Source organism: Opisthorchis viverrini (genome assembly GCF_000715545.1).
Source record: "Opisthorchis viverrini unplaced genomic scaffold opera_v5_29, whole genome shotgun sequence".
NCBI lineage: Eukaryota > Metazoa > Platyhelminthes > Trematoda > Opisthorchiida > Opisthorchiidae > Opisthorchis > Opisthorchis viverrini.
This window is the reverse complement of record NW_008751685.1, coordinates 702,902-718,031: the sequence shown is the minus strand read 5'-3', so window position 1 is coordinate 718,031 and position 15,130 is coordinate 702,902.

The following is a 15,130-nucleotide window of genomic DNA, read 5'->3' as shown; positions in this document are numbered from 1 at the left end:
GCTCACATCCAGTTATCATACACTGCCAGAGTGATTTTGCTCTCTAAGCTATCGACCGACCCTGTCCTCCCAACATCCATTCCTTCAATGCGTTTTGTCCTCCCGCCCTAATTTGTCCCACCGGGTCAGTCATTTCGTCCGCTACCAAATCCCTAATCATCCACCAATCTCTCTCCAGATTATTCTCCCTTGGTCCGGACGATGCTAAAAGTCTGCACGATTGACAAATCTCCTTGCATTCCATCCTCCAGAAGACCCCCTATTTTCATGCATAATCTCATACCGCACTTTCTTCCATGTGTTCAGACCTTACCCCTCTATGCACTGCTTTGTCTACTCCGTTAAGGGCACCTCGATCGACCCCGAACACACGCACACTAAAACACACTTCACGTACCACCCATCCTTCCAGCCAAAGCACATCACGGATGACTTCGACAACTTTCCAGTTAGGATGACCTCGATCGACCCCGAACACACGCACACTTAAACGCACTTCACGTCAGCTCGGTATTGAAACAGTGACCAACAGAGTGCACGTGTCGTGACGTCCTCGGCGCCTCTACCCGTTTCCGTGGGTTGTAAATAAGCCATGTTGAGGTTACCTCATCGTCCGAACGTGCAACACGACCATGCATCTCACACTTTTATCCCATCGCTTGTTTTGCATGCTTCAAACTGTCAATTTATCCAGACTCACCCAACTTCCAGGATTAGTTGGCACGTTTTCCCGCACAGCACGTAATATCAGTAAGCCATCCCTAACCCAGTCGATATATTTCCGCTCACCGTGACCCCAACTGCTAACTTGTATTCTATTCCATCTCCCTGACACATTGTTTGAATGAACGTTACTGAACTGTTCCAAAATCTCTCGACGGTGGCTTTTCAACCCATTTTTAATCATATCACGCTCAAATATACGATAATCCTATCTGTTCAGATGCCTACTGGATAACAGTCGGGTAACACGAGGTATCCACAATGGCACCTGAGCTTCAACATGTATGTTGTATTATTTTTCCCTCACCTAAAAGGGGAAGATGTTTCTTGTCCTGAGCATCACCTGTCACGTGAGCCAAATGTCTCCGAATGTGGTCAACTGCGCATTAAACCAATTGATTCGCTCGTCAGAGATCAAGAATTTTCAATGCAACCTACACAGTTGTTGGGATGTTCTGACAAATGACGCAGGAAAATTGACGCCTTTATCTCTAAAGCCCTCAAGAGAACGTGCAATCTCAAATTTCTATTGCACCTGACAAGCAGCAAGTCAGTCGTTGCTTCGTTGCGGCTCGGCTGAAAGCACTCAAAGACATTATCAGTTATCCCCAATTCGACTTTTGTCAGTCGACTGAGAGATAGGAACTCAGAAAACGAACTGGTGAAAAAAGCTCAAAAATGTTACATTTATTAGTGAAAGCAATTTCAACTTGTCCCATACGTACGTGTAGAATGCAAAAAGTACAATGGGCAAACAATTTGTTCGACGGCGGCAAAACCCCGCGACTGGAACGAGCTTCTGCGGCATCAGAGAATGACCAGCTGGTGACTCTAGAAAAGTCATATGGTTTCGATTCGACAACACATTGTTACTATCATTAGTAGCAGCGTCATCAACAATATATTCGTCATTGTTGTTAACGCTTTACTCAAACAAATCAATTGATTTAAATACTGAAAACAGGCTTATAAATAATGAACGCAAACAAATTTTCCGACGTTGGCTCTGGATTTATCTGTATTTGGCAGAACTTTAATTTTTTCATGTAGGAAACTACTCACAAGGTTGCTGAAAACTCTTCGACAACCTTCACCAACTCTTCAGCAACCTTGCGAGTCCCTCGTGAAAACCAAATTGATTTGCAAAAGAGTGTCTTTCGATTTTTTCATGTAGCGCTGGACAAACAAACTAATCCATAGAGTGTAAGTCAGTTTCTAACATTCTTCGAAATGGACGGAATGAAACTTAAATGGGCAATTCTGTTCTTGCCAAGCAGTTGGACTGATGTTAGCGGTAGGGACCAAGAGTTAGCTTCGTAACCCTCCCCCGTGTGTGTGTAATGAAATATGTCCAGAACATTTGGGGAAATCTGCAAGATTCATTTGGGCTACCCACATTTGGAACCCACATTTCTGGAAAACGCATGTATCCAGTAAAATTTTGTGTTCGTGGAGAGATTCAGGCTAAGAAAACCCAGGAGGTGCACTCAGCTTTTATGCCCTCAGAAGAGTAAAATCGGTTGTGTGCTTTTTGAGATTTTTCAGTGACCTTAGGAGTAGTCTGAAGTGTCAGTAAAACAAGCTTACTCAAAGGTGATTATCAGAGCAGTAATATGATCATTTGTGCAGTTCGTGGTTATTTATGGATACCGAGTCAATTTAAAGTTTTACATCAGAGTTGCTACTCGTTGCACTCTCTCAGTAAGATATTAAGACACCTATAAGACATCAACTGGGTGGAAGCGCAAGGCTAAACCGGAAAAACCTACAATTGTCTTGATGAGGGCTAAGGGCTTAATTGGGATCTTACGGAAGTGCGGCGCTCAGAGTACCTAAGGGTGAGATTCCAATCGGTCAAAATGAGCCAAAATGTACTTAGAGAGGTTATACAATTTCTCAAAGGTGAACTATTTGCCTGAAAAAAATTTCAACAGCACGCAACTTGGAGTTCAAACCATTCTGGTGAGAAATAGTTCCGCCTGTGACAGGAGACTCAGACTAGCGTGTGATTCCACTGGGGCATATTAACTTCATATCAGGTAATATACGGCAAAAACTTGCAGAAATAAATAAATAAAATAAATTCAGTGATGTGGTTTAAAATAAAACTAGTTTTGAATAAAACCGACCGACCGACCGACCAATCGATCGGTCAGTCAATCAACCAATGGGTCGGTCGGTCGATAACTGAAAACGCCATGTAGGAATCAATACATAGAATACTGAGTGACAGACTCCCCACATTAAAGTGTCAGAATTCTATTGAGAGCAACATATAACTTGTCAACTAAAGGACCAACGTTTGATGAGCATCAATGAGTCGTGGCATGCACTGAAGTGCTGATCGGAAAAATTGGAAGACATTCCCAATTCGACGTTGTGCATGTGCGAGCTGCAAACTGCAGTAGCCCTCTTATAACGCTTGGAATAAATTCTCAAATCGGAGTGCCAATGCTGTCCTGGAGCGCTAGGTTCCGGCGGACGTCATGAATCAACTACGTGAAGCGCTGCAAACGTCTAAAGCCGTTCAACAATGTTCGCAATCTGGACCAGAACACTTCAGTGTCAACGTGAATGACCCGTCAATCTCTCCTTAGTAGAGGCCGGTGTCGTCTAAAATACCCCAGCGAATAATGAAACGACCACTAACGCAGACACCGTCAGCCAAGTTCTTCAAGTCTTCAGTGCCTTCGGTCTGAGTGCCTCGCTCATCGACCAGAAGTCTTTGACGGACAATCAGAAAGAACCTTGGTATCATTCTTTACTCGGATTTAAAACGCAATTCAAATATGTATTTCCATTTGTTGCAACCGTTAGGGGGCCCTTTTCAACTAGATTTGAAAGATTTCTATCTCCGTTCTACGAAAACGAATTGAGTGTGGTCATTCTGCGGCTTTTCCGATAGTCAAAGAAAAGTTGATCTCGCGAGAAAGGGCAAAGTCATGGGACTCCATTTATACTGATCTGGCGCTGTGCAGGTTATTACAGAGCAGTGGGGAACCGGCCGTGGTTACCTCCAGCACACGGCAGTCGAAGAAAGAGACTGATTCGGATATTAAATCTTTGGGGTTTTGTCATAGTTACGTCATCCGAAATCGAACAAATGGGCAGCAGAATGCGAAACCGTGAGAACGCATCAGATTAGCTGATCGGTGCGATATTCTTACACCCGCCCAGCTCTTCTCACCGTATGTATGTATGTATGTATGTATGTATGCATGTATGTATGTATTTATGTATGTATGTATGTATGTATGTGTCTCAGAACATGCGCGGATGGAAAATAAGGCAAAAATTAGACATGCGACATGCAAAATGGGTTTTCTTCAGAGAAGGAATTACCGTAGCATCGATACACAAATTGGACCAAAATTTATAGCCTTGTACAACGTAGGTACCGTTAAACTTGCCTTTTAGTTATATCCCTGGTAAAAGTAGAATAAATGAAGTGTTTCAACTCCCAAACCTCCCCATATAACTCAAACAAACAATCCAACATCCCGCCGAAAGTTTTGATATTCTTTGGAATGAGCATGCAGACTCAGATCTGATCCCATGCCAATCTGATTTTATAACCACATACAAAGTGTTATCTGCCTAGAGATACACACCCAGTTGCTGGCAAGAAAGTCTACTTAAATTCATCTAAATCCCTTGTTTATTTGTTTTTTTTTTCAAATCTAATTTGCTTCACATGGGCAGCTTTACGCTTAAAATGGAACGATGTGCAATATATTGATTTTTGTTTTACTGCAAATCATAAAGTTGGCGAGCGATTCAATTTAGTTTCGACTAAATCTGTCGTCAGCATCAACTTAATCTACAGATTTGTGTTAACCCCAACACAAATGCCATATTGACCAACTTGACAGTCAGACGTTTTACAATGCTTTTGCGTCCTTGAATTTAGGTAGGCATGAGTTTATTTGCTAAGCCTATCTATAAAAGTGCTTTTCAGATCTATCTTCCTGAGGTTTGAACTTTGAACCCAACCCAAATGTTTGAGACACAGGGCGCAGCAAAGTGTGAGTAAAGTACAACTATGACACCTGTGGCGTTTCAGCTACTGTACTAACACACGAGGAATTAAGCAGTTAGTCACTGCAGGTGCCCATCTCGGGTTACTTTGAGATGAATCACGTTTCCCCCCCATGTTCCACTAGACTGATGGTAACGACGGTGATTGGGTGAATATCATCAAATTTTGGAAAGTTTCTTTTAAGTCCATTAGTATTTGCTACTATTTGTAAACACTTTGTGTATGCATGTAATAAATCAAGAGCCATGCCTTGTTTTTAACTTACTAAACGTTCTTTCATCCCTTGTTGAAAGAAACAAATACTCTGTTTAATAAAATCCTTTGGTAAAAGCAACAATCCCCGAGGGCATATCACGTTTCACTGTTCCAAATAATTCCAACGCCATAGACCGTTTTTGGGGTTTGAATTTGACCAACCAAAGGCAGTCTCGCTTATCGATCGTGAGCAATATTGCACTTTTCACAACATAAATAGCCGTTCCGACAAATTTATGAGGCAGTTGGATTCAGAACTCAAACGGCACCTGCCTTCTTTTTGTCATGCCGCCTTTCGTGAATCCATCTAAATGTGCCCGTGTTCATAAACACGCAGTCGGAGATTTCCTCAGCTCTTTTGCCTCACAGCCTGGAAGATAAGGAAACATCTAAACAATGCGAACAAGAATAGGTCCAGTACTATACTCAGCTGCTGAGTCACCATCTTCAGCTTATTCCATTTGGAGATTCCTCCGTCTATAGGACAGTTTAATAAAATCAAATTTCGGAAAATCAAATTCGGAAAATGCTGTGCGGGAAAAACGAGTTCGCCTTTGTTTGGTTATTCTGAAGTCCCACGTTTGGACTTCATCTTGCATTGGAAACAGTCACTTTGAAGATGACCATCAGAAATCATTTCACCGAGACCGTCTAAGGGGACGTGATCTCTTAACCCTCCAACTATGAGTTTGAGCACCAAGTTAGTGAACAAAGTCTGCGAGAGGGCGATCATTCTGTCACAAATTTTATGCCAAAGGATTTGTGGTTAACTGGTTTCGTAAATTCCAGTTTATTGACGTGAGCGTGATTTTCACCTTCACCAGGTGACAATCTAATCAGGTGACATATTCGTAATGCACTACTCATAAGGTTACTGACAACTCGTCGACAACCTACGACTGGTTTCGCCCTTTCTGGGGCTCATCAAGTAGACGCAGTCCCCGAGTTTCCGTCAACCTTATGTTCTACTTGAAACCAGGTGACAAGGCTTCGTGAGTCGCTAAAATGGAGGCGAATACGAGGTTTAAATCTACTTGAATACATTTTACGTGTTTCAGAAATTATGATTTTATATTTATGAAATGGACGAAATTCGTAAAAGTATTATACTTTCAAATTATAGGGTAGATTTGGATGAAAACTCCAAGAAACTTACAATCTTATGAGTAACATTTGGGGTGCAAAAGATGGGAAGTTTTAAAATCGCATAACATATTCATTTGTTGCGCACCAGGTAATCGCCATGTATGTAGAATTCCTCGTGCTGTTCACAATATCAGTAGAACAATAAGTCCTCAAAACAAATCAGGCTAGTCACGGTTCGAAAGAGGCACATTTGGCTACATGAATAGTTCAGATATGAAATTACCGCACGTTCCACAATCGATTACACCAGTTGGTAATTCTTTCACTGCTTAGTACGCGAGAGTTTAATACATACATACAAGCGTAGGTAGGCTTGCGTAATTTAGAAAACGGTAAAGATCGACTGGATGGAAACGATCTTTCTTGAGTGACGATTCGCTATCCAGGCTTGGTATTTCCACTGTGAGAGTAGACAAGCAATACACAGTGAGAATCAAGTTACGAGTTAGTTTGAGGTCAGTATACAATGAAGACTGCATAATGAGTGATCGAGGTGATCGACACCATCTTTGCTAGTAACTACTTATATCGTTTATTTTTGTAGAGCATGGTCACAAACATAAAAAGTGAATGCAAGCGATGAATGCAAAAGGGGAATATGGGAGAAAAGAGGAAAGCGTCTTATTGGAAATCATGCCAAGAACAGTTCCAGTCTGATAAGATGAATCCCAATGTTGACCAATGTTGAATGCTCTTCAAGGCGCAGTAGGCGCTAGCACAGTCAAAACTCACACAACAGACACAAAAGTCCGTCATACTGGGTCTGGTGTGAGATTAGATGGCAGAAATGTACATTTAACGCCAATTGCCACGCATAAAAGTGTCGTAAGTACGCAGAGAGCCCACAAGCATGGTCTAGGTATGCCCCAAATCCATCCGCCACTATGAAATTGTCCATGGTGTTAGGATCCCCAAACTGTAGTTATTTGTCGTTCTGTTTCTCAAAGAAAACTGGAGACGCGGATGGATTCATTAGGCCATTAATAAGTTATAAATAGTGAACATTTTTTGTGAATGTTGTAGTAGGTTGGTGCAAGATTTTTTACACTTAAGTTTAGATACCTGTTTGATGAGTCGCTCGTTCTTTAGACTTTTTCATTTTGTGGTACAAGTGTCCCTAGCGCGGTTTGAGCACACTATGGGGTGGGGAGTAGGTTTTATACTATAATAGCGATTGCCATTGATGGATGTATTTGTTACAGACAAGTTGTTACAGTATATATTGGAGTGATCAATACTACGCAGTTTTCTCTAAGATTACGGTAGATTACTGATCGTGTACAAAATACACAAACAGCCTCACTTTGTTGTCTGCTTCTTACAAAACTTTTGAATCAGCCCCTCTATGTCTGATGCTGTGTGTAGCACTATATAGTGTGAATATTATGCGGGCTAAATTAGTAATAATGTGTAGGAATGCCTGTCACATGGTACATTGCATTTTTCGGCTCGCAACAGACAGTTAAGCAAAAAGTGACCAAATTTTCGCTGATCACTTTTTTCCATCTATCATAATCATCATCTCCAGCCGTATTCAAGCTTCAAAGATAAGTCCGGATATCGGCAGTCACACTGGAGTTTTCAAAAGGTTTGTTAAGTGTGATCGATTATGAAGGGGTGTGTGTCGAAGCTGATGTCCTCGAGCTTGCACAGGATCCTTTCTAGGCTCTGTGCAAATAATTGGGAAGTGAGTTTATTATGATTTCTTCGAGAAAGTTGTGATTTATTCCCTCCGAATTGAGGTCTGAAACTCCCGTCAGAATGAAGTTGGCGGCAGAGTTCTCCCAACTCACAAGAGAAACTGCTAAGCAGTCATCAAACAAGTAGTCTTGCTATTCCGGTACGCTCTTTTGAATGGAACAAACAGTCTTTCAATCGGAAAACCCTTTATAGCTCCTTCAACCACAGGCAGTGCCTCGAAACATCAACCTGAGTTTTTAGTGTAAGACACCTGGAACAAAGCTAACTTTTACTTCCTCAGCTTTAGAGCGGAAATATTTATTAGCTCCCGGAGCTTCAAAAATGCAGTAGATGAGTAGCTTTCTGCTTCCAAATACGTTCATTTGCATATCATTCTGGTCTTCAAAAGAGACTCAACCGAACCCTAGGTGAATCTCTATTTTGGGATGTTGTTCCTTGACTGAATGTGCTACACCAGACCACGTGATGTTTCACGTGGAATTGAGATATCACAATATATTGCACGGGCCTAATACACTACCGATAAGTTTCACCAACCTTGGAGACCATTAGATGGGCACAGTCCCGGAATTTCTGCCAACCAAATGTTTTATTTGAACCCGAATTGCGCGTAAAGGGGCAAACACACTTTGTCACACACCAATCAGATTTTCACCGGAGACTTGCCTAAATCCAAGGTCGTTTTCATGTTTATGATGCTCTCCTTTAACTGACGAGCCGCAAGAAGGACGAAACAGGTCTTGGACTGTCAGACGATTTTCAGTAACCTGCGAGTAGTGTGTTAAGCCGAGTTTTCTACTGTGCCAGTAACATATCCAAGTATGCCCACTGGTGTCGTTATTACATCTCCAGAATCTAAGGAAGGTAGTGAAGCCCTTACAAGTGACCATCTCCAAATTTGGAGCAATGAATCACGTATTGTTTCTCTTTTCAAGAAAAGGTGGAAGGTGGAATAAACCAGTAAAAATGATAACCACGTGATGTAACCCAGCAATTCCATCATACACGGATCGGCTTACCAACTGCAGCATAGACAAGTGGAAACGAAAGAAACGTAGTAATTGGATTTTGGTGGGGTGCATGCTTTGGTCAAAATGCCCTTCATTGTCATTTGCAGTGCATATATAAATCGATGAAATCAAAAACTTCTGGGTCGCATGGGAGATAATAAGGTCTCAGATAACGCCTCGTATGCGTATCATCGATCAATTTCATCTTCGATGCCTACAGGAAATTAAAGACACGGGCGGGTCATATCGCCTTCGGAGTATACAGGCTCTTTAAAAAGGCGACAATGTACGGAATAGAGAGTACCTTAATTCACAACAAGCTGAGACGATGAAACCATAAGGAACGTATGGTGTCTCATCGCACTCCAAAACAGCCGCCATATGAGCAGTTGAAAAGTGGTCTCCGATGTCGAGTATGAGCATAGTTTCCATAAATAGACCGACATATTCTATATGCAGAGTACAGTAATTTCGACGTTAGATCATTCAAAGCTGTGGTGCTGGATGGGAACATTTGACCCACGGTCGTTTACGCTGTGATAGCGCATGAGCAGAGTCATCGTGTTTCAATAAACGATTCATTTTTCATGAGAACGAAGAAGGTAGCGAACAAAGCTTGTTTTCTGTGATTGTTCATCTTGGCTAGTACATCACAAATTTATATGGTAGCAGAAATCACGTGGAAAAGGTTAAGATTGGGGCTACATACACTTTAGAGAAATATAAATCAAAGGAAAGGGGGTTGGATGAGGGGTAGGTCAGTGGGTCACGGAATAAGGTAAGTGACGTTAATGTCAGACAGGCTTGTGGGACCGGATTTTTCGTGAGCCAGTTCAAGTTCAGAGGTCGCACAAGTTTCTTTTGGATGCAAAGTTGTGGATCCAGCAGACGGATTCCAGTCGCCCTGCGATCGATAGTAGTCTGAATCGTACCAGTCGTGATCGGTTCAGAGGTACCCGGTATATGATGATGGAGGCTTGGTCCTTGTCTATAACATGATTGGTTTCGGCCAGATGTGATGCAATGGAGCTTGAGCCTGGTTTCTTCCAACTACCACTCAGAGATACGGGAGTGTGTTCTCGAATTCTATCCGACAAATGCCTCGTCGTACGACCAACGAAGATGCTCGGCACGAGCGTACGAATGGGTACACACAAAAGCGGGTGGTAGAACGTGGCAGAATTTGGCAAATTTGAGTGAATCCAACAACACAACCACCAGTAACCTTACTGGGTTGCTCAACCTGTAGATGCACCTGTGCGAGCGAAATGGTGCTTGCGAGACACTGACTTCCCCCTTCTGTATCAAAGTTGAATCTTCAACTGGTGATTTAAGTTTGCTCTAATTCCTCACAATTTTAGCCATTCCCGCCTGTTACTATACTCGGCAAGCAAAATGACTCAAGCTTGATTGGTCACGACTGCAGAAAATCGGGCAAGATGACTGAAGCTTTGTAGTGAAACGGATGACACCAGTATTCCAGTGTTTGTTGCGGTGCTAGTCCTGTTTTCGGTCTCACCATTCTTAGGCCTTTGGGAACTTGCCCACCCCACCAGGTAATTTCTTCGAGGTTCCAACAGACTCGCAGACTCAGTCGCGTTGACACAAGCCGGCTGTTTTGGTAGAACTATGCACAGGCGTCTAGTGGTTCAAAGAGGCGAACATGTATCGGATGCTAGCCGATCATATGAAGGAATCGCATGGAAACAGAGGATAGAATTCCAACTGAGTCCATTCACTTTGTTCACTGCGACATGTCGAACTGCGTCCACATGCCTCTCAAGTGGTAAGCGAACATTCCTAAAGTTTTTCCGACCACAATGTCTGTCCAAACGTCCAAGTGATCTTAAAACTGATCTGACCAAAACAGTAAATTTAAAAATGAAAAGCTCAAAAAATCTTGTCGTTATTCAATCTAAATGAATGTGGTTCATAAATTCGTGAACAGATTGATTTCTTGCGCTTCTCTATTCAAAGATGTCCTCTGTGGTCTGTCTCCTTCCGTCACATTTCTGTCATATTTGCCGACAGGCATCACTGTTTTGTGCTTACTTGCATGGTGTTCTACAAAGCTTTGTTTTTAGCTACAGTTCAAGTGACTTTCCTACTCTTCTACTACTCACATCCAAGTGGCCGTTAAAATCATGAAATACTGGTGTGGTTCTGATGCGTAAATCACAACTCATTCATTTAATCTCGATCGAAAAAAAAACAAATTTTCATTTCGAACAGTGTGCTGGTTGAAACCCGGTAGAAATGGAGAAGCGATGCAATTATAAAAGGATATGGAATGAAAAAATACACACGGAAAATCCATTTTTTCCGACAGGATCCCTCCTTTCGTCTTCGGTGATTGAGAAGTTTGGTTGTTGGTCTGTACACCATACTCAACATTTGAATTGCACCACCAGTTGAGTTGATGTTGCCAGTGCGGAGTTGAGTGACACCCTCCCCCAAAAAATCCGACCGCCGAGCTCGGCGAACATATCCGCAACCAAGTAGCCCACGCGAGCTAACTAGGCACTGCAACCTTCTCATAGGAGATGCCAACAACCGTAACGTGCTCTTCATTTCTGGCACATTTGTTTTTTCCGATCAAACAGGTACAAACGCAGCAAATTTCGGGTTACCGACAATGCATCAGTTCGACACATCCTAAAGTACACACTGAGGTGGTAACTCATCAGTATATGAGTATGTGAAGCGGCATCAATTGAAGGTGTGCCGTATAACAGAAGCAGGTGAACACTCTACAGATTACGGTTTTTTAACACAACGTTCATGGGATTATTTCATAGGTAGACAGTGTGTCAAAGTTTGCCTGAGAACAACATTTACATGACTCAGAGCTTCGCGATAGCAGTTTTACCGTTTTGCATGATAAGAACTCATCGACTGCACACAACATTGAGGAGCACCTGTTCTCAGGATTCGAACGGTTCTGTCTGTCATCGCCACATCAACTGAGTGCACTACATGAGTACATTGAAAATTGGATTCAAGGATGACGTGGGTCGGCATTTTCAAGTCAGCTCACGTGATTATGTCTCGACTGAAATGCATCCACGTTGAGTGACTGATGTTTATCCAAATGTGCCAGTTTTAAAATACATGAAAAAAGAAACGGTTGCTTTGCCAAGAACGGACTGGCACGCGGTTACCAGGCAGTCGGCGGTAGAGAGACTCGTGCGTAAACGGAACTCAACCTTGGAGCCCATGCTTAATTCTTAATAATAATAATAATAATAATAATAATAATAATAATTCTTAATAATTCTGTGTTGCGAACATCAAGCCTAGGTCAAAATCCCGTATGCAAAATCACTCGTATGCGTAACAGTGATGGAGATGACAAATTTCGAGTAGGGCGACCCTCCAGTGTTATTTTTCTCGCACTCATTGCATGTTTCATTCTGGTCAACTGGCTGTATTTTGCGAACTCTAACAGACAGCCGGTTGCGTTTTCTCCTTACAAAAACTTATTGTACACCGAAGAGGTCAATTCCAAGTGCTTGTGTGGCGAGATTAGGAGGTAATCCTATCTTGCAGAGACGGTCAAAATAAAAACCTAGAGGTGTACTGGAGAGTGTTCAAACAAGATAGAACGAATGCAGTACGCATAAGGTCACTGAAACCCACTCGACAGTCCACGACCGGTTTCGTCCTTCTTGAGGCTCATCAGGTAGACGCAGTCCCTGAGTTTCCGTCAACCTTACGTTCTACTTGAAACCAAACTGCACGAAATTAGCGAATACGCACTCATTTGCAAACTAATTTGGTTTTTCGAGAGACTCACCTGGAACCCAGCTGAATTTCTCGCTTTTGATGTTTCCAAGTAACCAAAGTTGTGTGTGAACCAACCAACCAAAGTCACAAAGATTTACATGTATCGCGACATCTCAAATATCGTAGCGACTGAAACATGAGGTGGCCTGGTGCAGCACATTCAGTTGCCTGGAAACATCAAAATCGAGAAATTCAGCTGGGTTCCAGGTGAATCTCTCAAAAAACCAAATCAGTTTGCAAATGCGTGTATATTCTCTATGATAGAACTAAATTTTCACCTATACTAAGGACAAGTCAATCAGCTATTTGTTTGCCTATTCGCAACTACGTACATTTTGGAATGTCCCAGCTTGCAACTACGCTCATAATGGTTAATCCAGAGATTTCCTCGTCACCAGAATCGAACCAACATGAGTGTTCATGTCAAAAAATAGTAGTCTCATCAGTTTCCGCTAGAGGCATGCGTTCAAACACCGGCGCATTGCATTTCTCAAAAATGGGGTTGTCAAACCAAGGGGATGAGTACTTTGGCGGGTAAATGACAACGGGAAGTCCGATAACCTATATGTGTAGCTAATGCAAATGGATGACTTTTGATGGCAGTTTACCCAAGAATCCGTGCATTTCACGTGGTTCAAAAATTACGCCAGCAAATTCGTCCGCTCTGAGGACAGAAGACGGTGACCATTAGTTGACCAAAAAAGGCGAGGTCTCTTAAAGTGGGAACTTCTGACTCCCGTCCGGAAAGGTTCAACCATTAGGAAACGCAATACATCATTCTTGAGACGTTACTGTCTGCTAGAAAAGAGAACAAACACAAAGCAGAAAAGCAAAAACAACTAAGGAATGGGTTCGAACTTACCGATGCCACCTTGCATACAGTACAGTATTAGGAATATACAAGAAACAAACGCTGAGTTAGCGTTCATCTGTAACAAATATTCACTCCATCACCATTTTATACTGGACACAGTTGATATCTACAACCGATCTCCGAGGAACAGCAAAGTGTTCAGTAAAAGTGTTCATAACTCAAATGTTACCGAAATACACTTTTATGGATCCATATTCAGCATTCCTTCCTGCTGGATTCTCCAGAGATTAGCTTTAACCTGAAAAGCGACTTTCATACTCAAATTTTACTCTTTTTGGTGAGTTCCGTGGTGTTGCTCTAAGAATCAGTACTTTTCACTTTATCGGTTATTTGAATCACGAGGCTATTTGTGCCTAAGTCTTGTCAACAAGAAGACACCAAAAACTTTGAAGAGTGATTTCTATTCTTAAAATTGACCTTAATTTTTATGCGAATTAAGCAGTTAAGAGGTTGAAGAATTTCCAGTTGTCCCACCAAAACAAAATATGTTTTTTTTTAGTGGACATTTGGGCGATATATGAAGGCATAAGTATATATATATATATATACGTTGGTGTAAATATATGACATTCTCAACTCTAAATCCCTACTGAAAACAGTTCAAAACCATCATCCTATTGATCATGCGAATGTCTTATCAGAAAATTGACACCACTGGTCATCTGGTATCGATCACAATTTAGACAGGGCGTTTTCTGCGAAATAGGTTAAAAGCACTGGCGTCGTTGAAAACGTATCCTTATAATTTACATCGTTACTTGCGAGTGAGCCGTCGCCACAGTTACATGCGCGATTAGTTGGAGCGACAGAAGGTACTTGATTTGAGTTAAACTGGTTGGACCTATTTGATCGTGATATGGTTACTTTCTGAACCTCGGACATTGAAGCATATTAGTGATTGACGTTTGACCTCACCTCCAAATTATGACTTTGTAAGATGGTGACCTTTTGTCAAGAACAGTTGGGTTAAGCTGAATTGTAGTTGACATGTATGAATTTTTCAGGTCACTACCAGAAACCTACGCTTCTCATAGTGATGTCCTGTGGAAGAACAGAGATGGAAAACAATTATCGTTAAAAGAAGGCAAACTATTTCATGTTTGTAACAGTTTTGATGATTCTGTGAGACTATCTGTGATACAGCATGTGACTCAAGGCCCAAAATAGGAGAATTTGGTAATTTTCATAAAGATGTGAATAACACACCAGATGGCGTTGTTCTGTGCTCAGATGAGCTACTTTTTTCAGAAACCTGAAGTACCAAAGTGTAATAGTTGCTGGATCTAGCTGGTCGGTCTCAAACCCACTCACAGCCACAGGTACCTATCTTTATTTTACCTGCTAAAGTTGGGTGTGGGGATCAACAATACCTCGTCAGATGAGTCAACTGTTGTTAGGCAGGAGTCCACGCGGATCCCACTATACCACACGTCTTTAGGCGCTGCTACGGCCGAGAAACCTGGCCCGCTCGAGGTTGGCCCAAAATTCGGGACGCTTGCCGGTCCGGCATCAAGACGAGATCTGATTGGTCAACAATCTGGACCCAACAGCCAATCATGACTCAGTATTGGCCAAATGCCGGTTGCCAATGGCGCA